The sequence below is a fragment of the Schistocerca nitens genome, chromosome 6 (assembly GCF_023898315.1).
Source record: "Schistocerca nitens isolate TAMUIC-IGC-003100 chromosome 6, iqSchNite1.1, whole genome shotgun sequence".
NCBI lineage: Eukaryota > Metazoa > Arthropoda > Insecta > Orthoptera > Acrididae > Schistocerca > Schistocerca nitens.
The window spans coordinates 646,978,883-647,006,593 of NC_064619.1; positions in this window are offsets into that span (position 1 = coordinate 646,978,883).

Consider the following 27,711-nt stretch of genomic DNA (forward strand, 5'->3'; position numbering starts at 1 on the left):
CGTGCGTCGCTGCGGTCCGGTCCCAGGTCGACGGGCACGTGCACCTTCCGCCGACCACTGGCGACAACATCGATGTACTGTGGAGACCTCACGCCCCACGTGTTGAGCAATTCGGCGGTACGTCCACCCGGCCTCCCGCATGCCCACTATACGCCCTCGCTCAAAGTCCGTCAACTGCACATACGGTTCACGTCCAGGCTGTCGCGGCATGCTACCAGTGTTAAAGACTGCGATGGAGCTCCGTATGCCACGGCAAACTGGCTGACACTGACGGCGGCGGTGCACAAATGCTGCGCAGCTAGCGCCATTCGACGGCCAACACCGCGGGTCCTGGTGTGTTCGCTGTGGCGTGCGTGTGATCATTGCTTGTACAGCCCTCTCGCAGTGTTCGGAGCAAGTATGGTGGGTCTGACACACCGGTGTCAATGTGTTCTTTTTTCCATTTCCAGGAGTGTATCTATTACAGTAAAGTGCTGAAGTTAATGATGTAATGACGTTCTGTCACACTCGCGCTACGTCAGTCACGAACATAAAATTCTTTAGTTGCGTGTTTATTGTTACAACATTCCAGCTTTGATGCAGTGCAATGCTGCGAGTAAAGAAGCGAAGGTGAACTGGACATTGCCGGCGGATGGGTTGATTGGTTGGTTGATTTGGGGGAGGGGGACTAAACAGCGAGGTCATCTGTCCCATCGGATTAGGAACGGATCGAGAAGGAAGTAGGCCGCGCCCTGTCAAAGGAACCATCCCGCCCTTTGCATGAAGCTATTAAGGGAAATCACGAAAAACCTATATCAGAATGGCCGGACGCGGGTTTGAACCGTCGTCCTCTCGATTGCGCGTCCTGTGTGCTAACCACTGCGCCACCTTGCTCGGTCCGGGGAGTGGGACTAGGTACAAGTTCGTTAAACATACATCCTCCATTCATCTCACCCAACATGCCTGAGTGTTTACAGGTTATTGTGATAAGCAAGCAGCTGCACGTACATGCTTGGCGATCCCCCCTCGCTATAACCACATTTAAAATTTACTGAAAATTCAAAAATGCTACTCCTGATCACATGGACGTCGACGACGAGTAAAATGCTCTGATCGTTAGAAACAACGCCACTTAATTCGTTTGCTCCTGCAACAATACTTCCAGTTAGTGACTTGATATCCGTTTTTTATCGACAGATGGCAAGAAACACGTTTCACTATGAAAAGCGGGCGACCTCTACGAGACATATGTTCACCGCTTTGTGTTTCACGACAGCTTCTCAATGTTCGAATGGCGTATGACGTGGCATACGATAACTCGGTGGAGAGCTTGCCGTGCTGACTATCTTTTCCGGTGTCAACTGATAGTGCGTGCACACTCTAAGCTTGGAATGACCATTTGAGGCGTGTCGACACACTGGACAGCGCACAGAATACGCTTTCTCCTGTCCACGATTGAAAACTGCTCAGCTGCACAGAGGATGCAGCTTTACTTTTACATCCATTACACATGTGGCTGTACGTGGCGATTTCCTATGATCAAAAGAGTCCTGACAAAGAGGGTTACACACTCACGCACGAACGCTACGCAAGGACACGCTGCGAGTACGGACATTATGGCTGCCAAATTTCAAAAAATGGTTCAAATGGCTCTGAGTACTATGGGACTCAACATCTTAGGTCATAAGTCCCCTAGAACTTAGAACTACTTAAACCTAACTAACCTAAGGACATCACACACACCCATGCCCGAGGCAGGATTCGAACCTGCGACCGTAGCAGTCCCGCGGTTCCGGACTGCAGCGCCAGAACCGCTAGACCACCGCGGCCGGCGCCAAATTTCATTATCTATGCTACTACTTGTATATAAAGATAAGTCGGTGTTTGACCTTCTTACCAAACATGTCGAGAAGTCCTTGATATATTTACTTCAAATTACACACGACGCCTCAATGAGCATTCAGACGGGCATGGATTGTATGTGTTTTTTTTATGATAATGTACAGACTTTCTTTTAAAATCGACCGCGAAAAAGAAAATGCTGTCCTGTGAAAACGAGCGATTTCGATTCGTTTCTCGCAGTCCTTTGCTTCTGCGATAGGAGGGAATGTAAACCACCAGACAAATAGTTGCTTCCACGATAGGAGGGAATGTAAACCATCAAATTGTTGCTTCCAAATTAATCCCTATTTCAAATTCCTATTTGAAATGAAAATTATATACACAACAATGTACTTTTTGGTTTCTTTCTCGCCGGCAGTTTTTCAGAAAACCAGAAAGTTGATTTATGACTTATCGGCTTACAATTACAACATTATTACGGAATCTGAATCGTTAATAACTTTGTAATCCCATCCATTCGCATATTAAAATTATGCAACTAAACTACTACCTTCACAGATTCAGCACCTGGAGAGGTGTTCCTCTCGTACCCCACATACCAATGATATCAACCAGTTTACACATTCAGTTTAAGCGAATTTAGTTCCCAATCAATGTTTCGTTTGCAATAACAATAAACCATGCTCAAGAGCAGAGAAATGGATAAGAGGTGGGGACGGGAGAAAATGGACACAGAGAGAGGGGATGAGGAGATGGACAGAGAAAGGGGGAGCAGCTGATGGACGACAGAAAGAGACGGGAATAAGAGGAGATGGACAAAGAGGAGCATGAGATGGGCAGAGAGAAGGAGGAAGATGAGTTTAGGTTGCATATCCAATTCTCATACGTATTTAGCGGAGAGTCGCCGGATGTGCTAATGTTAAATACTCACATCAACCAAAGTGTTGCACCAGCCTCATATGTCGTGTGAGTGTGCTGCTATTGCGTACGGTCGGAAGGTCACTCATGATATTGTTTTCAGCTGAAAGTAAAACACGAGTAGAGACGCGTTAGGGAAATCTGCGGAACAGCAGAGTGGACATCCGTCACGTCGCAAAGGACAATGGCGACCAAGGATGGCACCACAACGCACGATAGCGTCACGTGCAGAAAACTTGTCAAGCAAGAAGTTGCTCGACGTGTGCGTCAAAGTGGTGTAGTGCTGACATAGAATCGGTTCCAGTTGACAGGTAATGTTGAGGACATACACAGCACAGGCCGTCAACGATCGACAGCGGCCCAGAATGGTCGGTATCGACGACTTCTGAGTGAAAGGAACCGTGGGCAGAGTGCTGCAGAACAGAATATGGCGTTCGAAGAGGCTATAGGACGTCATGTATCGCTGTCAAGAGGCGACTGCGTGAGAAGAATCTCCATTCACCACGACCATCGTGAGCACCACGTCGTGCTCCACAACACCATAAGGAGCGTTACAGATATGTAAGACAGTATGAAGAAAGGACGCCCCAGGATTGGCGCCGTTTGTTGCTTACGGACGAAACTCGAATCTGAAAATCGCAGACAACGTGTTTGGAAAGGGTAATATAGAACGTTTCCATCACTTTGTACCACATGAACAACAACGTAGTAGTGGAGTGATGTCCTGGGATGCATTAATGTGAGGCCTTCTTGCACCGCTCGTGGTTGCTGGAGGGCAGTTTCGGTCTCACTGCTCTATGGTACTGGGACGAGATTCTGCAACCGATACTGGAACCGTATGACCAGCATTTTGATGACAGTTTCCTTTTGCTTGAGGATATCTCTCGCTCTCATCCAGCTCTTCTCGTGACCACCTTGTTCCATCATAACCAGTACGGTGGCGCCTGCCTACTTCCCTGACATGAACTCAATCGATTGGAGCAAGCTGTTTTTGGACGTTGACAACAACCACATTTTCTGCGCGAATTAAGCATAATCGACATTGAAAATTGGAACAATTTGGACCATGACCACCTTGATGATCTCATTGGTGGTATACCACGATGAATTGAAGCCTGCATCCGAGCAACGGAACGTCACACCACTTTATCTGTGCACAGGGAAAATGTATGTATAAGCCTGTCGGAGAGCCAATTTTTTTCCTGTGTCATGAATTTCGAAATAATAGGGTTGTGCAAAACCTTTTTTTCTGTGTGTGTGTGTAAGTGAATTCACGGTACAACGTGAGGAGGGTGCCCCATCGATCCATATATCGCAGCACCGTTAGGAAGTCGTTCAGGAGAGCAATTGTAGCAATGTCAAAATGCAAAGGGAGAAGTGGTGCGCCCACAGTCAGAGCTAGAAGGTCACAGCACTGCGGTAACATGTCACAAAAGACAGGCCAGCAGGTGAAACACGGACGTGCTGGCAAGGCCAGACGTATTTGGAAATCACTGCAACCTGGGTCGCAAGTTTTCAAAAACCAGGAAGTGGTAAAGGTACACGCCCGAATAGCCGCATGTTTCAGCACGCTGGTTTCAGTAACAGGGGCTCGAATCCGCCTGGTGGGTTAATGATGGGGGTCGGTGTATCGGTCAACTTAGATACGGATTTTAGGCGTTTTCCCACATTCGACTAGGTGAATTCCGAGCTGGTACCGATGTCAAGCCTCGGTAAAAGGACAAGCAGACATTTCAGCCGCCCAAGTGAAGATACGGTATGAAGGATACGAAGAAGAAGAAGAAGAAGGAGGAGAAGGAAAAGCGGTAGTGCGAGTACACCCTGGGAATACAAAAATAGCACTATAAACAATGGACAATCACAGAATAAGAAATGTGATGGTAGTCGTCGCAGTATATGAGCATTCGTAGTTGGAAGGCGTACCCAGACGCCTCAGAGTTCACCAGCAAAGCCTCAACGTCGCAGTGCTGAGTGACTTGTAGTAGTATGCAAACTGCGAGGATGACTTTTTCCAATTCGGACACGAATTGACTTAGAGAAATATAAAGCAACAGCAATATCGGGTAACTTTGACTGTGTATCAAATAATACACGGTCCGGTCACGTTAACGTGATCACCGACTGTGTTCGAGGTCAACGTGTAATAACCACTCACAGATTGCAGGAGGCAGCACTAGCGGTGCAGAATATTGGCGGGACGCAAGAAAACGGTGCAGTCGTCGTCCTAATGCGGAAATGGAGCGATTTATGTGACGTCCAAACGGGTATTATCGTTGGCTTTCGTGCGTAGCGTGGAAGCATTTCCTAAACGGCAAACTGTGTGGTTACAGTATAGCGTTCATGACAAAATGGCGCTAACAAAAGCCATCACCGAGGCGCTACGGCCCACTGATGACTGGGATGAACGACGGCTGCAAGGGTGTGGACAGGTGAATAGACGTGCAACTGAGGAGCAACTGACCATCGCTACGAACCAAGGGGCCACCAGCAGTGTCTCCAGCCGGCCGCTGTGGGCGAGCGGTTCTAGGCGCTTCAGTCTGGAACCACACGACCGTTACCGTCGCAGGTTCGAATTCTGCCTCGGGCATGGATGTGTGTGATGTCTTTAGGTTGGTTAGGTTTAAGTAGTTCTAAGTTATAGGCGACTGATGACCTCAGAAGTTAAGTCGCATATTGCTCAGAGCCATTTGAACCATTTCTAAGTTCTAGGGGACTGGTGACCTCAGACGTTAAGTGCCATAGTGCTCCAGAGCCATTTGAACCATTTGAACAGTGTCTCCTCAACGACCGTTAAGGGAACGTTGCTACGTATGGGCCTTCACAGCAGGTGCCCGAGTTATAAACCTATGCTGATTACTGTTCATCGGTGACAAAGGCTGCTATTTGCACCCCAGTACCGCAACTGAAATTCCACTGAATCGAGACAGGTGGCCCTTTCAGATGACTCATGTTTTATGCCCAATCAGAGAGACGGCCGTTGGCGTGTCCGGCGTGAAACGTCTGAAAGCTAACACCCTGCAACAATCGTCGGAAGTGTCCAGGGTGGACGGCATTCTCTAATGCAAAATGGATCACCACAGGTAAGCATCTATCCTTGGGGACCACGTTCACGCCTGTATCGGGTTTGTTTTTCCTCGACACAATGGCATCTTCCAACAGGACAATGCAACGTGTCACACAGCTCGCACTGTACATGGTTGGTTCTGAGAGCACCAGGAGGAGTTTACGGTACTCCCCTGGCCACCAAACTACCTGGATTTGAAAGCCGAGGGTCTGTGAGACCACCTCGATCGGGCTGTTCGTGCCACGGACTCGCAACCGAGACACGTAGCGCAGCTGGCCACGCCGCTGGAGTCGACACAGCTCTACATCCCTGCCAGTACCTTCCAGAACTTCACTGGCTCTCTTCCTGTAAGTCTTGTAGAGGTTCGCGCTGAAAAAAGTGGTTATTCACGTTTTTGAGAGGTGGTCATATTAACGTGACTGGACAGTGAAGAAGGAAGGAAACGGTGTGCACTTTATTAGTGAGCTGATATGTGGGTTGTGCGAAGAGTTAGAAAGATTCGTGGCGTAGTACTGGTCTTCGAAAAATCGTAGTTATTAAGATGATAGAGTAAGGTGTATGTCTTGTCTTTAAGGAAGTTGAATGAGCCATAGAGCAATACTCGTCTATGGTGGCTACCAACCAACATTGTTAGAGTAATCTGAATAGTTTGTAAAGTAACTTTCTCTTGTAGGAGCTACGCCAGCAAGCCGCAAGAGTAAAGGCATGATAAGGCAATTTACCCAGTACGGTATAAATGTGAAACAAACAATACCTGATTGAAATACTTCCTAGTATCATAACAATCCTCCCCGGCCCACTAACCTGTCCTAAGTTATTGAAGAAGGCTTCTACTCCATCTCCTTTCCGACGACGTTACAATACAGGCAGACCACAGTTTACTGTCGTTCAAACCCTATCTGCAACTCATAGGGACGCGACGGGTGTAAAGCTTCTTTTCGGAAGTTTGAGTAGTGACCAGAGACTGCTGTGTTCGGAGCTAGCGTTGGACAGTTATTCACCGCAGGTCGTGAACAGTGTGTAATAGTGGTCGATAATTTTCGGTGAGTGAAAGAAGTGGGGACTGGGCCACCTCCTGCCTTAATAACATTCCGCGGCGCTTACGGGCAGACGGCTTTCATTAAGGAATGGGCGCGGTGTCGGGACGCCGTTATTACGGCAGCAATACGGGCCGTAATTTATGGCGGCGCGGCGGCATATCGAGAATTATTTTCCGCTATTATAATGAGCACCGCAAGACTGATGGCTCGCAAGGGGCGCGAGCCGTGCTCTGAGGAAAGCCGTGGTTTCACCAGATCGCGAGAGGACTCAGCTCCTCACACACAGTACACCGAGGTGCAGATGTTAGTGGCACAAGCTAATGTAAAAAAATTCCAGCTGAGAAATCTAGTCTCATGAGTGCTAAAAAGAGAACTGGCTGATATTAAAAAAGAGTAGTACATTTAAAAAGGATTCACCCTCATTATCAATATACAGATATGATGAAAGCTTTTTTTTGTATTTTGTATTTCAGAGCTTTAATAAATTATATCAGTGAGATATTAATAATTCCAATAATGCTGCAGAGTTTATTTTATAAATATGCATTTTATCGTTATCATTCCATTTAAACCCACACTGGACCACGTGGGTTTTAATTCTGCCGACATTTCGACGTAGCTCAGCACACTCCCATTCTGGTGCTATGAGTGTTGTTCCTTTCCTGAATACATTTCACTCAATTTTCCAGATGTACTTTTAATGCTTTTAGTGACTGGAGATAGCCAGATGTTCTGATAAGCTTTCTACACTGATCTCTGTTGTGTTCAGTTTCTAGCTATTCTAGGTCTTTCCTAACTAGTCTGCTCCACTTGGTGAAGTCGCTTTGCCTCTTGGAGGCAGTGCTGAAGGCCCTTGACGTGAGTCTCAAGTTGTCTGCCCCCATTACACGACCGTGGAGATAAGCATCGTCTTCCTCACTCTGTATGTTGGAAAAGTTGCTCGTTGACCCTCATTCTGAACACAACACCTTCCATGGTAAGGCCCACAAGTATTCTCAAAGTAATCTTTATTCTATAAACAGAAGGAGAAGGGGGAGAAAGGGAAGGGAAAGGGTTATTGATATCACCTGCATCAGGACTTTCTGCGGCATCAGCGGCGACAATATAAAATGTGTGCCGGATCAGGTCTCGAACCCAGGATCTCCCGCCTACTAGGCAGATGCATTAACCACTGCGCCATCCGGACACTGTTAAACACATTTCGGCATGCCTCTTGGCCATTCACACTCCAACCAGCCGCCACCTGTCCACAGCCGCTGTCCACATCCTCCAAGCTCGCCACTTTGAGAGTTCAGACGTGCTCATCCAGGCAAATCAATATGTGAATGCCTCGTGTCCGCTCTTTCGGACATGTCCAAAAAAACAAACATCAGGCATTCGTATAATTAATCCTAATTCATGAGTCCTACTTTCCTCGGGTCTCCCTTTCTGTGTGTCAGATAAAAGCAATGATTGTTATTAGTTTCAGGCATGAAACTCGTAATGAAAGAAAATACAAAACAAAAAAACATATAAAATGTCTACTTCTGCTTTGGTGAAATTATTTTCATGCCTCTGGACAACAGAACCCAAAGTTCGAATTTAAACCTTAATTTAGACGGCGTACTATAGTTTTAAGGAAATATAAAATAATGTGAACAACTCTTAAATTCGATGAATTGAGTCCTGTTGCCCAGTGCATGCTTTTGACGTTACGTACACTAACGCGAAATGTACAAACATCCTTAGAGACAATGTAATTGAAAAACCTCTTGTAAGTACATTACTCACATTTATAGGGTCACACACCATTTGACATTCATATTTTAACAAACGTCTGTTCATGTTGCAACTCGGTACCTGAAGGTGGTCAGTAACAGTCGAAACCGGTGGTAGTGATAAGAAATTTCGGTGGTGGACAAATATTTTAAAACTTATGAAAGACACATGCTTGAAACAGATTTTTGCGACATCTAAAATCAGCTATGGGTCTAAAATTCGTTTCTGGGAGAAGAGTTGTCGCTCCCCCCGCTCCAGCACATCCCATCGAAGCTGAACTTTCTGTCATCCCCACGTTTAATATATCACAGATTCCTATGATTTTAATAACAATAAAAATATAATGTTTATTATAATTTTAGATTGTTGTTGTTGTTGTTGTGGTCTTCAGTCCTGAGACTGGTTTGATGCAGCTCTCCATGCTACTCTATGCTGTGCAAGCTTCTTCATCTCCCAGTACCTACTGCAACCTACATCCTTCTGAATCTGCTTAGTGTATTCATCTCTTGGTCTCCCTCTACGATTTTTACCCTCCACGCTGCCCTCCAATGCTAAATTTGTGATCCCTTGATGCCTCAAAACATGTTCGTTCAGGCGTTTGAGAGTACTTGTGTGGTGGATCTGAGTTAAGAATTACACTGCTCAGCAAAATTCAAGGGGTAGCCCACAGTGATCCATAAAAATGGCTGAGTGCACCGTTGAAAAGACGCATATGGGGAAGGTCTCTGTCACTCCTATGGTTTATCGGCGTCCTGTATGTCCCATCCTTGCAGAGTTCCAGGGTGCCACCATCTTTTACACTGATGGTTCTATGACTATTGATAAGCTGGAATACTCTTTCACGTCTCCTACTGGCTTAGAGCACCATTTATTGCCGGGATCATATAGCAGAGCTTCTAGCCACCTTTTCGTTTCTCAGGCCTCCCTCCATAGTGTTTTAATTTTTCCAGACTCCACGAGCAGCCTGCCGGCTATAGATCGATGCTACTCTTGTCACTCTTTGGTGTTGATATCCATGACCTTCTCTCTGCCCCTGAGTGTGGCGCCTGTTCACTCGTCTTTTTCTGGGTCCCAAGTCACGTGGGCATCCCAGGAAATGAATTGGCTGACCGTTTGGCTAGAGAAACTTAACTCTCCCCCCCCCCCCCCCCCCCTCATTTCCTTTCATGATTCCAGCTGCGAATATGCGGATCTACGTCAAATGTCTCTTTGCCCAACAGTGGAATGCCATCTGGAGCGCTACTGTTCATAGTAGTAAACTCCGCACAATCAAGGAGTCTACTGCAGTTTGGCGCCCTTCTTTCCCCTCCTTTCGCCGAAGGAGTCCACTGTTTTATGCCGTTCACGCATTGGTCATACTCGGCTCACCCATTGTTTTCTCTTGCATAATGACCTACCACCACAATGTGGTTGTGGAGCCAGACTGACGATATCTCACATATTGGTGGAATGTCCCCTTCTTTCAGCCCTTCGTGTTAGGTATAGTCTTCCCGATTCGTTACATATAACATTAGCAGATGGTCCACGGATGGTTGACCTGGTCCTCGGTTTCCTCCGTGAAAGTGGTTTTTATTTCCAGATATAAGGCATTCCTTTAGTGTTGGATCCGGGGCGAGTTGGTTGTGGTTGGGACTTCTTTAGCAATCTACTCGGTCTGTGACCCCATGATCGCCCACCTTTTTTTCAGGATTTATGTTTGGTCTCACCTTTTATGCTTTCACTGTGTGTGTTTAATGTTCATTATTTTATAATTTGACTCCCATAACTGGATCCGTCCACTTTAGCAGGCCCTCTTTCTTTTGTAACTCACTTTGGAATCGCAGGACTGATGACCTTGCCGTTTGGTCCCATACCCATGTCTATTAATCAATCAATCAGTCACATAACACTTGGGCCGCCAAAACTATCGTGTTCGACAGTGCTCGAGGTACCCCCATATGACGAAACATGGCAACACGTAATGCAGCCCGAAAAATTGTCGAACATGATCCAGTTGTGACACTGTACTCCTTCTCCGAGCGTGTCTTTTCAGTGTTGCTTTCAGCCCTAATCTCATTTTTATGGATGACAATGAGTGAGAGAATATTCGACGTACTGACTGGCACGTCCGTTGCCACGGTTTAAATCCTATCGAACACGCGTGGGATGCATCAGGAGAGGTATTGCAGTTCTTCCATATACACCAGCCAGCGTCCTGGCTCCTGGAGGAATTTTCCGCTCTTACCACAAGAACTGATCACTAACATTGTGATCAGCATGGGACACTTTGCAGAGCTCGCATTAGCGTCCGTGGCGATCACACTCCCCATTAAGAACCATATCTCGCCTTTGAAATGTCCAGGGGACCATAATGAATCGCGGTGAATTCATCGTAGTTATTGTCTTTGTCTGAAAGTGTCATTTACGATCATCTCATTGCGTATTTCTATCAATTACCTTCCGTACTATAGTTTATCAGTTCTTCCTATGTACAATCGAAATCCGATGGAGCTATGTTAGTTGACAGTGACACAGCTTGCGAAAGTTACTTTCATCTTGGACGAGTGTAGCTGCAACTAACTCCCTCGGCACAATGTAAAACACTCGTCTCCCTGCCATTGGACGGCTCCACCTGTGAACTCACAAGCCGTGCCAGGTTTGTCGCTGTCAGCAGGTAAGTTAAGCCCGCGGAAGCGTGACTTTTCCTCGGCAGACTGTTTTCTGCAGGAAGTCGGACCCGACGCCCATCCACGTGTACAGGCTCTCCAGCAATTAAGTGAAAAAGTGTCCTGTGTTAAACATGTCTTCCAGGGTCTGTAATTCTTCGGCACTTTCTAGACTCTTGGTTTTCATGCTGCCTTATTCTCTGAATGTTGACTGAGAAATTGGGAAAAAGGAGGGGGGGGGGGGATAAGGGCGAGTTAAAGACGCGTATAGTCGCCAGGACGGGTTAAGAGGCAATTTCGTTTTATTTTCTTGCAGAGTACTGCAGCCTCGTGGCGAGCATTTAAAGGGTATTCAGAGAGACTTATGGTTCTGTCAGCGAATTTTGTGACAATATTTGCGCGTACTCTCAAGCGATTAAAAATTTTGTGTTTCGTATATGTCTTATGTAAGGTATGCTACAAATTCATTTCTATGCATGAAAAATATACATATTCTGATAGTTAACTCCAACAATGCTGCTAAAAAATTATATACACTTCGAAACCATGAGACAATGAACTGCCTAGGTTACGTACATTGCTTTCAGCAACATTTAGTGTGACGGCGTCCAGTCGGACATAGTGGCAACTTTGACCGAACATATTTCTTTGTAATGTACTTACCTTAAGCCGACTGAATTGATAGTAAGAGAGTATCATTTCATAAATTAAGTATATTCGTGCATTAGTGTATCAATAACTGGGTGAAAAGCTATGTTCTCTTATTTCAGCTGTATTTTAAGATGCTGTAAAATTATTTAAGAACATCACTACAACAACGATGAGATTTGCAGTGTATGCAGCAGGCATTGGGTGCTACACGAAAGGAAAACATTTGGATGAAATTGAGTTTTGCATAAACGAGAAGTGGGCGGCGAAGACAATAATGTAGATCCGTTCATTGCAGATGTGAATGAGGCGACGAGACAGTTGACATGTTTTACAGTAAGTCATACAGACATAATATCTTTGCCGAAATCAAAATTACGCCAACAGCAACAGCAACAATAATGGGAGAAAAGTCAAAGGGAGGACAAGGCAACGACTATAATGTCGAGCCCATACAAAAATGAACAGTTGGAAGTTGAAGACTGATAAGCTGATCACGGAGAGAAGAAAGAAACCAACGGAAAGTGAAGAAAGGTCTGAGAGGTCAAAAGCTATTGATATGAGTAACAGGAAAGCAAAGACTCAGCATGGAAATGATGCACTGACGTGCAAGAAGTAGCTTTTAGGATAATACAGTGAAGAACACAAGAGCATTTAATGTTTGTATTGCAAAAAAAATTTCTGTAACTATATGGACAAATAAGGTTGGCTTAAATGGTGTAATTACAAGCAGTGAATAAATTCCTGGTTGTGACAACGACAATGACATATGGGAAGTGCTTATGTAAAACTTGAAAACGAATTTCAGGAAAATTTTGCATAATTTGATAAATGGCTATTATATTCAAATACATTTTCTCAAATTTAAATATATTTCTCTCTGTAAATGTATATCTTTTTCATTTCAAAAAACTCTTCCTATTCACCCTCCCAAAACCTTCTACTCTTTTTAGTTTTTTTTGTCTCTGCTCCTCTGTCCTAACAACTGGGAAAAGTGCCCACTTTGCAGGATTTCACTTGAGCTCACTTTTCTGCTAAAAAAGAAGGATTTGAATAATATTACAATTATTTTATGTTAGCGAAAATATATAATTTATACAGGTACATTTCATATGCTGATCTATGAACTCAGGTCAGAGAAAACAGCTTTTTCCTTAGAGTGGTCACATTACCCAAATTTCCCCTACTCCTACAGATATAAATTATTTCATTACAACACTTTTTTAATGAGGAGGCGGTAATAATCAAAATGTCCCAGTGCCCCTTTCGCTCTCCGATCCGTGCATGAATTTACACTAATGGCCATTAAAAATGCTACACCACGAAGATGACGTGCTACAGACGCAAAATTTAGCCGACAGGAAGAAGGTGCTGTGATATGCAAATGATTAGCTTTTCAGAGCATTCATACAAGGTTGGCGCCGGTGGCGACACCTACAACGTGCTGACATGAGGAAATTTTCCAACAGATTTCTCATACACAAACAGCAGTTGACCGGCGTTGCCTGGTGAAACGTTGTTGTGATGCCTCGTGTAAGGAGGGGAAATGCGTACCATCACGTTTCCGACTCTGATAAAGGTCGGATTGTAGCCTATCGCGATTGCGGTTTATAGTATCGCGACATTGCTGCTCGCGTTGCTCGAGATACAATGACTGTTAGCAGAATGTGGAATCGGTGGGTTCAGGAGGGTAATGCGGAACGCCGTGCTAGATCCCAACGGCCTCGTATCACTAGCAGTCTAGATGACAGGCATCTTATCCGCATGGCTGTAACGGATCGTGCAGCCACGTCTCGATCCGTGAGTCGACATATGGGGACGTTTGCAAGACAGCAACCATCTGCACGAACAGTTCGACGACGCTTGCAGCAGCATGGACTATCAGCTCGGAGACCACTGCTGCGGTTACCCTTGACGCTGCATCACAGACAGGAGCGCCTGCGATGGTGTACTCAACGACGAACCTGGGTGTACGAATGGCAAAACGTCATTTTTTTGGATGAATCCAGGTTCTGTTTACAGCATCACGATGGTCGCATCCGTGTTTGGCGACATCGCGGTGAACGCACATTGGAGGCGTGTATTCGTCATCGCCATACTGGAGTATCACTCAGCGTGATGGTATGGGGTGCCATTGGTCTCACGTCTCTGTCACCTCTTGATTGCACTTTGAACAGTGGACGTTACATTTCAGATGTGTTACGACCCGTGGCTGTACGCTTCATTCGATCCCTGCGAAACCCTACATTTCAGCAGGATAAGGTCCTGTACGGACCTTTCTGGATACAGAGAATGTTCGACTGCTGCCCTGGCCCTCACATTCTCCAGATCTCTCACCAATTGAAAACGTCTGGTCAATGGTTTTCCTGATTTCTCAGGATATTTGCACCCAAATAGCGTGAAAATGTAATCACATGTCGAATGAATACCTATTTATCATCTGCATTTCTTCTTGGTGTAGCAATTTTAATGGCCAGTAGTGTAGATTCTGTTTTATCCAAAAAAGGTAATCTCGGAGTTTTTTTACCCATGAGTAGGTTATCACCACCTTAATTAACACTGCCTTCATCCTCATAATCGACGCCTCTACTTTCCCTTAGCACCTGGAAGTGCCCTAATGCCGAACCAGCTGCCACCGCAGGCTATATTCGGCGCTGGAACGCCCACCTCTCCGCAGTGGAAGGGCTGCGGCTCGTCCGGGCAGAACTCTGCCGGAGCACCTGCCCGCCGCCCACGCCCTGGGACGCGGCAGGTGTGCCACGCCTGCCAACTTTACAGCCGCAATAAACGCGGAGAGGGCGCGCGCGGGCTGCGCGTTCCCAGCGCATCGCCCGGCCCGCGACCTCCCCATCACTCGCACCCGAATTTGGGCCGGAATTTGCGGCCTGCGCTGCCGGCTTGAGCCGCGCCCGCCCGCGCTAAGCCATCTTTATGCGGCCTAATTCTCGGACGCGGCGCTACCTGGGCCTCTTTCTTCTCCGGGCAGGTCGCAACACGCGCTCGCCCCCCCCCCCCCCCCTCACGCCGCCGCCGCACAGCTAAATTAAACGCAACTCTGGACCGGCGTAGAGCACTCCAAATGAGTTCGCTTACTCTCGTGTTATAGACCTGTTGCGGAATACCACCTATACGATGCGAAAGAGCAATGTTGGGCCTTACGCTTGTTAACACGAGATTAAAGTCTGCACAGTACATTCGTTACACGCTCTACAGTTATTTTTCCTCGTCGTAACAGCCGGTGCATGTTACAGTTAATGAAATGTTCCGGGCTGTTACGCAGTCAGTGGTCGAATGGACTTCAGATTGAAGCCCAACGTTTCGTCGCCATCTAAGTAAGAAATTTTCAAGGGGGATCGTAGCTTTGTTGAACGTCCGCATGAAAACCTGGCTAGCTGCTGACTGCAGAAACATTCCGTTTTCGTGCGCTCCCACGCAGTGGAGTGACGCCACATGCTTTGAACATCCGAGCGCAGTTGGTCGTTTTTGGTTACCATCGTCCGCTGTTGCTATCACCACATGCTGGATGAATGGTACACATCTTCTTCAGCATCGGGGTCTAGGTGTCATTTAATATCACGCCATCCTCCTTCCTATTTAAATACCTTGGGTATTCAATCACCTGGCCTTTCTGTGTAGCCCTTCATGGTAGGCCGGCCGGAGTGGCCGTGCGGTTCTAGGCGCTACAGTCTGGAGCCGAGCAACCGCTACGGTGGCAGGTTCGAATCCTGCCTCGGGCATGGCTGTGTGTGATGTCCTTAGGTTAGTTAGGTTTAATTAGTTCTAAGTTCTAGGCGACTGATGACCTCAGAAGTTAAGTCGCATAGTGCTCAGAGCCATTTGAACCTTCATGGTAAACCGCTTGTGCCTGCCAGGACTTGCGTCATATGAAAATAAATGTGGTGGTCTCCTAGCTGCAAAGCATGTTCCACAACAGCTGTCTATCAATTTCCCTCTCCTACAGTTGCCCTCTTGCTCTTGTAGAGGCTTTGTATACCGTTATTTTTGTAGTACCCACGAATATCTCCCCAAAACCACGAGGATTCCTGCTGCAAATACTCTGCAAATTCCTGGTTTTTCAAGCGGTTTGCGAGCATCCTTGGCCAATTTTAGGTGATCCTGTGTCTTCCGATTGGGTTTGTAGACTACAGCTATGTTCCATTTTTTCAAGATTGTGTTATGGTTACCACCAAAAGAACGGTCAAAAAACGATTACAAGACCAAAAGGGCTACTGTAGAATGAGGGAGTGACACATAAGCTCTTACAAGGCATATTTTGCAACCGGGACTCGACGACATTCATTTTGATAGGAGGTAAGTACTGACAGCCACAAACACTACCATGAAAGGCAATACAGAGAGGCCATAGTTAAACACCACAGGAATTTCAGTACGGGTGATAGCAACAGCGGACAACGGCAACAGATAAGGGCCAGTTGCGCTCGTGTATTGAAAGCTTGTGACGTCAGGCCATTGCATGGGAGGACAGGTAAATGGAATTTTTGTGCAGTCAGTAGCGAGTCAGGGTGTGAATCAGACACTCAGGGCTACGATCGTCCTTGAAAATGTCTTCCACAGATGGGGACGAAACGTTGGGTTTTAATGTGAAATCCATTCGACAGTGCCATAACAACCAGTAATGCCGGCCGCGAAAGTTTACATTCTACAATTATTCCGTGCATGTATCCTGTATCCTGGACATGTAATCGGAAGACCGTAGGTTCAGAGCTCCGTCATGTGAAGTTTTAGTTTCAACGAAATGTAGCAACACGAGAGGCAATACTAACCTTGCGACTTATTCTAGAAGAGAGACCTAAAAATGTCAAATGTTCGCATGTAACATGTATAGATTTGGAGAAAGCCTCTGACTGTATTTACTGGAACCACGTCTTTGAAATCCTGAAGGTCGCAGGGATAAAATACAGGGAGCGAAAGGTTACATACAGCTTGTACAGAAACAGACTGTATTTATTACGTAGGGAAGCAGTAGCTGAGAAGGGAGTGAAATAGCGACAAGCGCATCCCCGGTGTTATTCAATCTGTATATTAAGCAAGTTGTACAGGAAACCAAAGACAAATTTGGAAAAGTAATGCAAGTTCAAGGATAAAAAATAAAAGTTTGGGTGGTTGCGACTCACATTCTAATTGTGTCAGAGATGATAAGTGACTCGAAAGATCAATTGAACAGAATCGACAGTCTCTTGAAAATTTGTTGTGATGTGAATATCAATAAAAGTAAAACAAGGGTAACTGAATGGAGTTGATTTAAATGCTGATGAAATTAGATTGCTTAGTGAGACATTAAAAGTAGTAGACGAGTTCTGCTATTTGGGCAGCAAGATAGCTTACGGCAGCCGATATAATGGTTCTAATGGCTCTGAGCACTATGGGACCTAACATCTGAGGTCTTCAGTCACCTAGAACTTAGAACTACTTAAACCTAACTAACCCAAGGACGACACACACGTCCATGCCCGAGGCAAGATTCGAACCTGCGACCATAGCAGCCGAAATAGAAAGGACATAGAATGCAGACTGGCAGTAGGAAAAAAAGCTTTTCTGAGAAAGAGAATTTCTTAAATTGAATGTAAAATTATGAACCGACGCAGTTACATTATATGCGTCATGTTATACGCTACGATTCGGAGCCCTCTATCGACAGACGACTGCAAATATGTAAACATGAAGAATACAGATGTAGAATCTTAATGTTTGTGTTATTTAAAAAGATTTCAAGTTTTCAAATAAAAAATTCGGAAGCATTAGTTTTTGGCATGCCCTCGTCGGCTGTAGCAAAATTATAAAAAATAGGTCTTTTTTATCATGTGATGGCATAATGTACATTATTTGGCATATTTTAGACATCATGATGTTCGAAGTGCTAAGTATAATACTGACATATCTTGACGATCAATCATTTCAGAAGATAGATTGGTGCCGAAATCGGTAGTGTGAGTAGTACAATTTTTAGGCAATCTTGAAGTAACAAATTAATATATGGGGTCGATATAATTAACGTGAAGCTACTGGTGGTGTCCAGTGTGACATGTAATTATCGAATGGCAGAGAAACCTGGTAGATACGGTAATGTAACGCAGAACAGGTTTACACTGGAAAAAAGTAGTCTATATTTTGTTCACCATGGGCAAGTATGACGTTGTACAGCATTACATCGACGCCCCCAGTGGTCATATTGAGCAAGCTGTGTAAGCGGCGGTTAATAATAAAGTCAACATTACGCCTTTCTCACTCGTTTGATCTGCACGTTCCATTCCTAACACAACACACTGCTGCTTTCGCAGCGCCAGATTTACACTTGGTGACGAAAGCGGAATTAAATTTTTTCCGGTGTAAAACGGTACTGCACAAACGCATCAGACCATCTACGAACTCTCGCTGCCATACGATAGTTACAGTCAACAATGGACCTCTAGCAATAGCTGCACCTTAAGTACAATCGCCCAGTACAAAGATTTTCAAATTTTGGGAAATTCTGGTTAGATTCATGTCAATGTTTAGAAAACTGGCGGTCAAAAAAAGTCTTGACGAAGAAGAAGGAAGTGGCAGATCATTTCACTGTGATCAATATGGAATGTCAAAAGAAATGGTCTTCTAGGATTGGCATATCACAATTGATAAAATAGTGGAAAAGACGAAATCAGTCACTGATCAGAATTCCGCATATTGCGTCATGTTTTAAGCATGACGGAGATCGTCGCTCACTGGAATCCGCAGCTGCTAACATCCATTTAAAAAGCGTGCCGAACAGAAGCAGCAGCGAAAATACAGTTAAGTAAAAGCGTGGTCAGCATATCTTCTAGTTTCTGTTTCGTGTCACTGAGGCTTTGGCAAAGAAGGCAAAGGTCAGCTGCGAAATCTAGGTCTTAATAGGTGTGTTCCTTTGCTCCATTTTATTCCTTTCACTTTATTTATTGTGGCGTCATTACAAGATTCAGCACATTGTTGAACTGTATCAGTGAGAGCATGCAGCCTTGTTTCTGTTTTCACTGCTACTGGATCTGAAAGCAGACCTTGATGTTCAATGTGGCGTGTGTAGTTTTCATACACACACTTGACAAGAGCAATTAATTTCTTGGGAATTCCGAAAGCTTGCAGTTAGCTCCAAATTTTTGTTCTAATTATACTTTCGAAGGCCGTTTCAAAGTCTGCAAACATCATGTGAAGCAGCGATTGGTAGTCATATGAATGTTTAGCTTTTATTCTTACGGTGTTTATCTGGTCAATGCAAGAGCGAACTCTCCTGAATCCTGCTTGTTCTCTTCTTATTTTCTTGTCTACATACGCTTTTATCTTACCTAAGATTATTCGCGAGATGATCTTGTTTCGAATTGACAGCAGGGTGATGCCTGCGTTCTCTAATTTTGCTGAACATATTACATTCACAAGAAAGTACTTAGATGTGTTAAAAATGATAAGATAGCACAAAAATCTTAACATTTATCGGGATGCGAATCTACATCTTTCGACTCAGTAAACCACGACATTTGAAACATCCCCTTAGAAAAATTAATGAATTACTGTGCTGATAAACCTCTTAAGTTATTTGATTTTCAAACAGCTAAGGAGAACTGAACATACTCAGACATTTCTCTCTTTACTTATTCTGATCAACACTGACACACAATATTTTTAGTGCAACGCAATCTGACTTTCAAAAATCCCTACAAAACAATGGCCCTGACTAACAATAACCTATACCTTTCATGAATCACTTTCCTCACAAAAATCTTCGTTACTCGAACTACTGCAATACAGCAAGCGCCAATACTGCCAGCTAAATAAAAGATTCAAACTACTGAAGGCACTAACTACACTCCTGGAAATTGAAATAAGAACACCGTGAATTCATTGTCCCAGGAAGGGGAAACTTTATTGACACATTCCTGGGGTCAGATACATCACATGATCACACTGACAGAACCACAGGCACATAGACACAGGCAACAGAGCAAGCACAATGTCGGCACTAGTACAGTGTATATCCACCTTTCGCAGCAATGCAGGCTGCTATTCTCCCATGGAGACGATCGTAGAGATGCTGGATGTAGTCCTGTGGAACGGCTTGCCATGCCATTTCCACCTGGCGCCTCAGTTGGACCAGCGTTCGTGCTGGACGTGCAGACCGCGTGAGACGACGCTTCATCCAGTCCCAAACATGCTCAATGGGGGACAGATCCGGAGATCGTGCTGGCCAGGGTAGTTGACTTACACCTTCTAGAGCATGTTGGGTGGCACGGGATACATGCGGACGTGCATTGTCCTGTTGGAACAGCAAGTTCCCTTGCCGGTCTAGTAATGGTAGAACGATGGGTTCGATGACGGTTTGGATGTACCATGCCCTATTCAGTGTCCCCTCGACGATCACCAGTGGTGTACGGCCAGTGTAGGAGATCGCTCCCCACACCATGATGCCGGGTGTTGGCCCTGTGTGCCTCGGTCGTATGCAGTCCTGATTGTGGCGCTCACCTGCACGGCGCCAAACACGCATACGACCATCATTGGCACCAAGGCAGAAGCGACTCTCATCGCTGAAGACGACACGTCTCCATTCGTCCCTCCATTCACGCCTGTCGCGACACCACTGGAGGCGGGCTGCACGATGTTGGGGCGTGAGCGGAAGACGGCCTAACGGTGTGCGGGACCGTAGCCCAGCTTCATGGAGACGGTTGCGAATGGTCCTCGCCGATACCCGAGGAGCAACAGTGTCCCTAATTTGTTGGGAAGTGGCGGTGCGGTCCCCTACGGCACTGCGTAGGATCCTACGGTCTTGGCGTGCATCCGTGCGTCGCTGCGGTCCGGTCCCAGGTCGACGGGCACGTGCACCTTCCGCCGACCACTGGCGACAACATCGATGTACTGTGGAGACCTCACGCCCCACGTGTTGAGCAATTCGGCGGTACGTCCACCCGGCCTCCCGCATGCCCACTATACGCCCTCGCTCAAAGTCCGTCAACTGCACATACGGTTCACGTCCACGCTGTCGCGGCATGCTACCAGTGTTAAAGACTGCGATGGAGCTCCGTATGCCACGGCAAACTGGCTGACACTGACGGCGGCGGTGCACAAATGCTGCGCAGCTAGCGCCATTCGACGGCCAACACCGCGGTTCCTGGTGTGTCCGCTGTGCCGTGCGTGTGATCATTGCTTGTACAGCCCTCTCGCAGTGTCCGGAGCAAGTATGGTGGGTCTGACACACCGGTGTCAATGTGTTCCTTTTTCCATTTCCAGGAGTGTAGATAGGCATAGTTAGCAAATGAAAGATTTTGATAGCGAACAAACAATGTATTTACCTTAATAGTGTTCAAAAGATATATATATCAGTTCATGACATCCAGTCTTACAAATTTACTCTCTCTGACGGACACACGTCCAGATCATCCGCTCTCAAAACTCCGCCATCTCTCTCCCCACATCCACCACTGCTGGCGGCTCACCTCCAACTGCGCAACGCTTCGCGCTGTTCACATCTAACTGACCAACACTACAATAACAATATTCCAACAATGCAAATCAGCCACAGACTGTACACAGCACAGTCAGTGATTTTCATACAGAGCCCTACGTGGCGTTACCAACATAAAAACCTAAATAGCCTAATTACACATTATCCAAACACTAGCGCTTGGTTATGTGATTTTCGCCTTCTGTCTCCATTATTATGATATCTCTTGAAGGAACATATCACTGATGCGTTATTAACTGACATTTAATGATGATGTTTACATGTTTGTGGTCAGTTTTCGGTGTACCATTGGTTTGAAACTCCGTACTGCAAATTATGATACAAAGCGTCTAAAGATGACAAGATGAATACGGCGCCTGCCGCATCGATCGTGAGTACTGCGTGTGGCGTCAGAATGACGTCACGTTTGCAGGAAGTGTTGTGAGATGTGTGCGACCCGTCTGCTCCAGAGGGCACAGTGCACGCCGCTAGCACTTGTCTGTTCTGTGCAGCGGACTTGCCTCGCCGTCGCGTGCAGTGAATAGAGCCGCATCTTGTCGCTGGACGTTACCGGAAGTAGGGCGGCATCCCCCCAGAGGACGGCGTACCGGCTGCGCCACACGCGCCGGAGCAGAGGGACGCCCTTTTGTCGAGCCGTGGCGTGGCGCAAGAAGCGCCGCGGCGCTGCGGGACGGCGGTTATCTGTGGCGGCTAACGGCGCCCCTAACTCTCTGGCCACACTGCACCCTGGACGCCGCCCTGCCCTGGCGCCGCACTGCAGTACACTGTGGACGCAGCGCCTGCCAACAGCGCTCGCTGGTAATGAACCTCTTCCAATCATCGTCTGCTTTCGAGGCTCTAACGACAACCGTGCTTTCAGACTACACTATGGGAATCTGAGTCCGTCTATAACAATTGTGTGGTAAGAGCCGTCTCATTAAAGATAATAACGCTCTGCATATACAGGGTGATTTTTTCCATCTTGGACGAAGTGTAAGGATTGATCGATAAGAGATTTTCTGTGGTGTACGGGAAGGTGTCGTCGTTGAGTGACTGTAGGAGAATACAAGATGACTTGGACTGGATTTGTGATTGGTGTAAAGAATGGTAGCTAACTCTAAACATAGACAAATGTAAATTAATGCACAGGAAAAAAAAATCCCGTAATGTTTGAATACTCCATTTTTAGTCTAGCGCTTGACGCAGTCACGTCGATTAAATACGAGGGCAGTTCGATAAGTAATGCAACACATTTTTTTTCTCGGCCAATTTTGGTTGAAAAAACCGGAAATTTCTTGTGGAATATTTTCAAACATTCCCGCTTCGTCTCGTATAGTTTCATTGACTTCCGACAGGTGGCAGCGCTGTACGGAGCTGTTAAAATGGCGTCTGTAACGGATGTGCGTTGCAAACAACGGGCAGTGATCGAGTTCCTTTTGGCGGAAAACCAGGGCATCTCAGATATTCATAGGCGCTTGCAGAATGTCTACGGTGATCTGGCAGTGGACAAAAGCACGGTGAGTCGTTGGGCAAAGCGTGTGTCATCATCGCCGCAAGGTCAAGCAAGACTGTCTGATCTCCCGCGTGCGGGCCGGCCGTGCACAGCTGTGACTCCTGCAATGGCGGAGCGTGCGAACACACTCGTTCGAGATGATCGACGGATAACCATCAAACAACTCAGTGCTCAACTTGACATCTCTGTTGGTAGTGCTGTCACAATTGTTCACCAGTTGGGATATTCAAAGGTTTGTTCCCGCTGGGTCCCTCGTTGTCTAACCGAACACCATAAAGAGCAAAGGAGAACCATCTGTGCGGAATTGCTTGCTCGTCATGTGGCTGAGAGTGACAATTTCTTGTCAAAGATTGTTACAGGCGATGAAACATGGGTTCATCACTTCGAACCTGAAACGAAACGGCAATCAATGGAGTGGCGCCACACCCACTCCCCTACCAAGAAAAGGTTTAAAGCCATACCCTCAGCCGGTAAAGTCATGGTTACAGTCTTCTGGGACGCTGAAGGGGTTATTCTGTTCGATGTCCTTCCCCATGGTCAAACGATCAAGTGTATTGTGCTACTCTTCAGAAATTGAAGAAACGACTTCAGCGTGTTCGTAGGCACAAAAATTAGAACGAACTTCTCCTTCTTCATGAGAACGCAAGACCTCACACAAGTCTTCGCACCCGGGAGGAGCTCACAAAACTTCAGTGGACTGTTCTTCCTCATGCACCCTACAGCCGCGATCTCGCACCGTCGGATTTCCATATGTTTGGCCCAATGAAGGACGTAATCCGTGGGACGCACTACGCGGATGATGAAGAAGTTATTGATGCAGTACGACGTTGGCTCCGATATCGACCAGTGGAATGGTACCGTGCAGGCATACAGGCCCTCATTTCAAGGTGGCGTAAGGCCGTAGCATTGAACGGAGATTACGTTGAAAAATAGTGTTGTGTAGCTAAACGATTGGGGAATAACCTGGTGTATTTTAATGCTGAATAAAACAATCCCTGTTTCAGAAAAAAAATGTGTTGCATTACTTATTGAACTGCCCTCGTATTTGGGCGTAATACTGCAGAGCGATATGAAGTGCGACAAGCATGTAATGGCAGTTGTGGGGAAGGCGGATAGTCGTCTTCGGTTCATTGGTAGAATTTTGGGAAGATGTGGTTCATCTGTAAAGGAGACCGCTTATAAAACACTAATACGACCTATTCCTGAGTACTGCTCGAGCGTTTGGGATCCCTATCAGGTCGGATTGAGGGAGGACATAGAACCAATTCAGAGGCGGGCTGCTAGATTTGTTACTAGTAGGTTTGATCATCACGCGAGTGTTACGGAAATGCTTCAGGAACTCGGGTGGGAGTCTCTGGAGGAAAGGAGGCGTTCTTTTCGTGAATCGCTACTGAGGAAATTTAGAAAACCAGCATTTGAGGCTGACTGCAGTACAATTTTACTGCCGCCAACTTACATTTCGCGGAAAGACCATGAAGGTAAGATAAGAGAGATTAGGGCTCGTACAGAGGCATATAGGCAGTCATTTTTCCCTCGTTCTCTTTGGGAGTGGAACAGGGAGAGAAGATGTTAGTTGTGGTACGAGGTACTCTCCGCCATGTACCCTCCGCGACGCACCGTATGGTGGATTGCGGAATATGTATTAGATGTAGATGTAGATGTAGAAGAGGATACGGAAAAAAAGTGTAATGAAATGTCCGGAAATGGATGGTTTCCATGCTAGAGACACTTACTCAATCACACACTGTTACAGAGATTACGGTCTAATACGCTCTGTACCATGCAACCATAGTTACAGTATGTGCTGAAAATTGTTCCATGTGCCTCAACGCATGAGTGTATGCGTCGTAGCATGTTCCGTCTCACACGTTCACATCGTCCAGGCTGCATCGGAACAGCGTCAAAGAAAGCTTGAATACGCTGCTCCAGTGTCTCCACATCTAGGATGGGCTCTGCATACGCGATACTTCTGAGATGGCCCCTTAATCACAAATCGCACGAGTTGAGATCCGGTGAACGAACAGGCCGTGCAACTGCACCCCATCGTCCGATCCATCGACTACGAAAGACAGGGTTGAGACGCGTCCGGACGTTAACGGCGAAGTGGGCTGGAGCACCATCATGCCACGTAACCCTTCCAGTCATCAGTGGCACTTCCAGCAGGGGAGGCAAAGTCACCCGCAAGAAACGCCGGTAGTTCCGGCCTGTTAGACGACGTTGAAGGAAGACTGGTCCCAAAATACGGTCGCCAATTATTACGGATGCACCGATGCTGATGATTCGCTGTTACCATACCATGGAAGTTCTGCATATTACCCCACAGATGACTACTAGTAAACGTGGCCACATCCGTGAATAGGATGGATGACAGAAACCTCGGAGTCGTGGTTGCTTGCTGAAGAAACCATTGACAAATCTGCTCCCGATGTGGAAAGTCTGTCGGTAGTAAGCCCTGCACTCGGTGTAAGTGATAAGGGTAGTATCGACCGTCGCGGAAAAATGTTCCATAGGGTCGCCTTGTTAGCCTGCACTGGTTCAAAAATGGTTCAAATGGCTCTGAGCACTATGGGACTCAACTGCTGTGGTCATAAGTCCCCTAGAACTTAGAACTACTTAAACCTAACTAACCTAAGGACATCACACACATCCATGCCCGAGGCAGGATTCGAACCTGCGACCGTAGTGGTCGTGCGGTTCCAGACTGTAGCGCCTTTAACCGCTCGGCCACTCCGGCCGGCTAACCTGCACTGGTGGACCAACTGCCTGTTACTGACTCGGCGGTCGCCTTCCACAGTGTTAATTATCCTCCAAGTCTGGTGTCGGAATATTTCGGGTACGTCCTTCATGATTTCCTCCTTCCTGAAACGACCCTGTCCCAAATAAAGAGTTGGTTGTTGTCGGTGGGGATAGGTGTCCTGATACAACCTTGCTACTTGCCGCCCGTTGCCATATGCCTTTCCGTAAGTAAACTCCATGTCGCCAAGCTCTTGATTTGAAGAGGGCGCTAGGGCATGACGTAGGAGGAAACCATGGAAACTGAAACTGTGGCTGCATGGTACAGTGCGTATTAGACCGCACACTCTGTAGCAAACTATAACTGAATACATGGTTTCTAGCATGGAAACCATGCAGTTCCGGGCATAAGTTCATTACACCTTTTTTGTTCCATATCCTCTCATCAATCAGTCTCTAGAGTTGGTATACGGTGGAAAAAAATCACCTTGTGTGTCCTGGACCGATCTGAATAATATTACGAAAGTCAATGAAATTAAGCGTTAGTTAAATGCTTTCAAACAAAGTATCCTTGCCTAATCAGAGGACTGCTGTCTCGTCGAGACAGAGTAATTTTTCGAGCTTTGGTCTAACTATTCATAATAATTCGCAACATGGCGACTAGGCACAAAGGCTGGTCGAGCCGTTACTTTGAATGCAATGCCACGGCCTCTTCGCTGCGCAGGCACACTTGTCCGTTCCGCTGTTTCGCAGAACTGCCGCCACTCCAGGAACCCCAATCTCTTTATAGCGAGACTACTCTTTACCGGCCGGATGAAATCGTAATTTTCGGCTTGTTTAAGTTGGCGACGGGGTCTCTTTCTGCCGGTGGACGCCTCAGATGAAGTGCCCTCCGTAAAAAAAACTGACGGGAGGGGCCCTCTCTTCCTCACTAGTTTGCAGTTCTTGGTTGGAGTCGTTTCGTGATCTTTACTAGTGCAGGTGTTGCCGCAGTTTGTGTGTCTATGTACATCTTTACTGTTCATGATAGCAGCCATGGACGTCACAGCTCGAGTTAGCGCTGTTTCACATTCATTGAATTACTACCACGAATATTTCGGTCCTGAATACGTAGAAATACGTACAACGTCTTGCGTCTCAATCGTCGGGCCCGAGGAAATTAGCCCCGCTTTCATGAGAGTACTTTGCACTGTCCCTGCGTGGTTTATTCAATTCTCGCGACTATTAATCAGTCGACCAATCTCTGGGTACACTCTCCCTTTGATCAGAGGATGGACGAGTTATCAAAACGTTTGCAGTTACATTTTTCTTTTGCCTCGTTCAGCCTTTCAGACTAGGTTAACGAAATGTATGTGGTTAAGTCGTAATTGCGTAGTAAGAGCCGTCTCATTAAAGATAATGACAACGCAGGGTGATTTTTTCCATCTTGGGAAAACTCTAGGGATTGGTCGATAAGAGGATACGGAACAAAAAAAGTGTAATGAACTCATGTCCGGAAATGTATGGTCTACATGCTAGAGACCTTTTATTCAATCACACACTGTTTCAAAGATTGCGGTTTAATACGCTGTAATGAGCTACCTCGCATTACTATGTGTTTTCTTTGGAACGACTTATGCACTTTATTATCAGATTGTCGGACATCTCGTCTGTTGAGATCCCCTGTTGCCTCCTAGAACAACTCATTTAGCTATCGGAAACCACTGCTGGACGAAATGGAGTCCGATGCTGGCCATGGTGGAGACACCAATAACTTAGCAGGTAAGACTAAATGAGCCTCTTAATTGGGAATAAGAGGTCACGCTACTTTTCATCAATTCTACTATCAGTATCGCCATATTCTTTTAACAGAACATAACAAGAAGCATCAACAAGGTTCCCAATTGCAGCATGTCGAAATACGTGGTTCTGTAGACACCTCTGTCGGCGTAGACGAAGACTCCGTACACTTTCTCTTTTTGGACGGGGCACAAAATACGTTAACTTTGTCGGAATGCCAGATGTGTTCCACCGTGACATACGGATTCTCTGTCTTCCATAAGCGTGTTTTGCTTCGGTTGACCTTACCAGAAAGATGAAAAGTGGCACTTTCTCTGATGATTAATTTGATT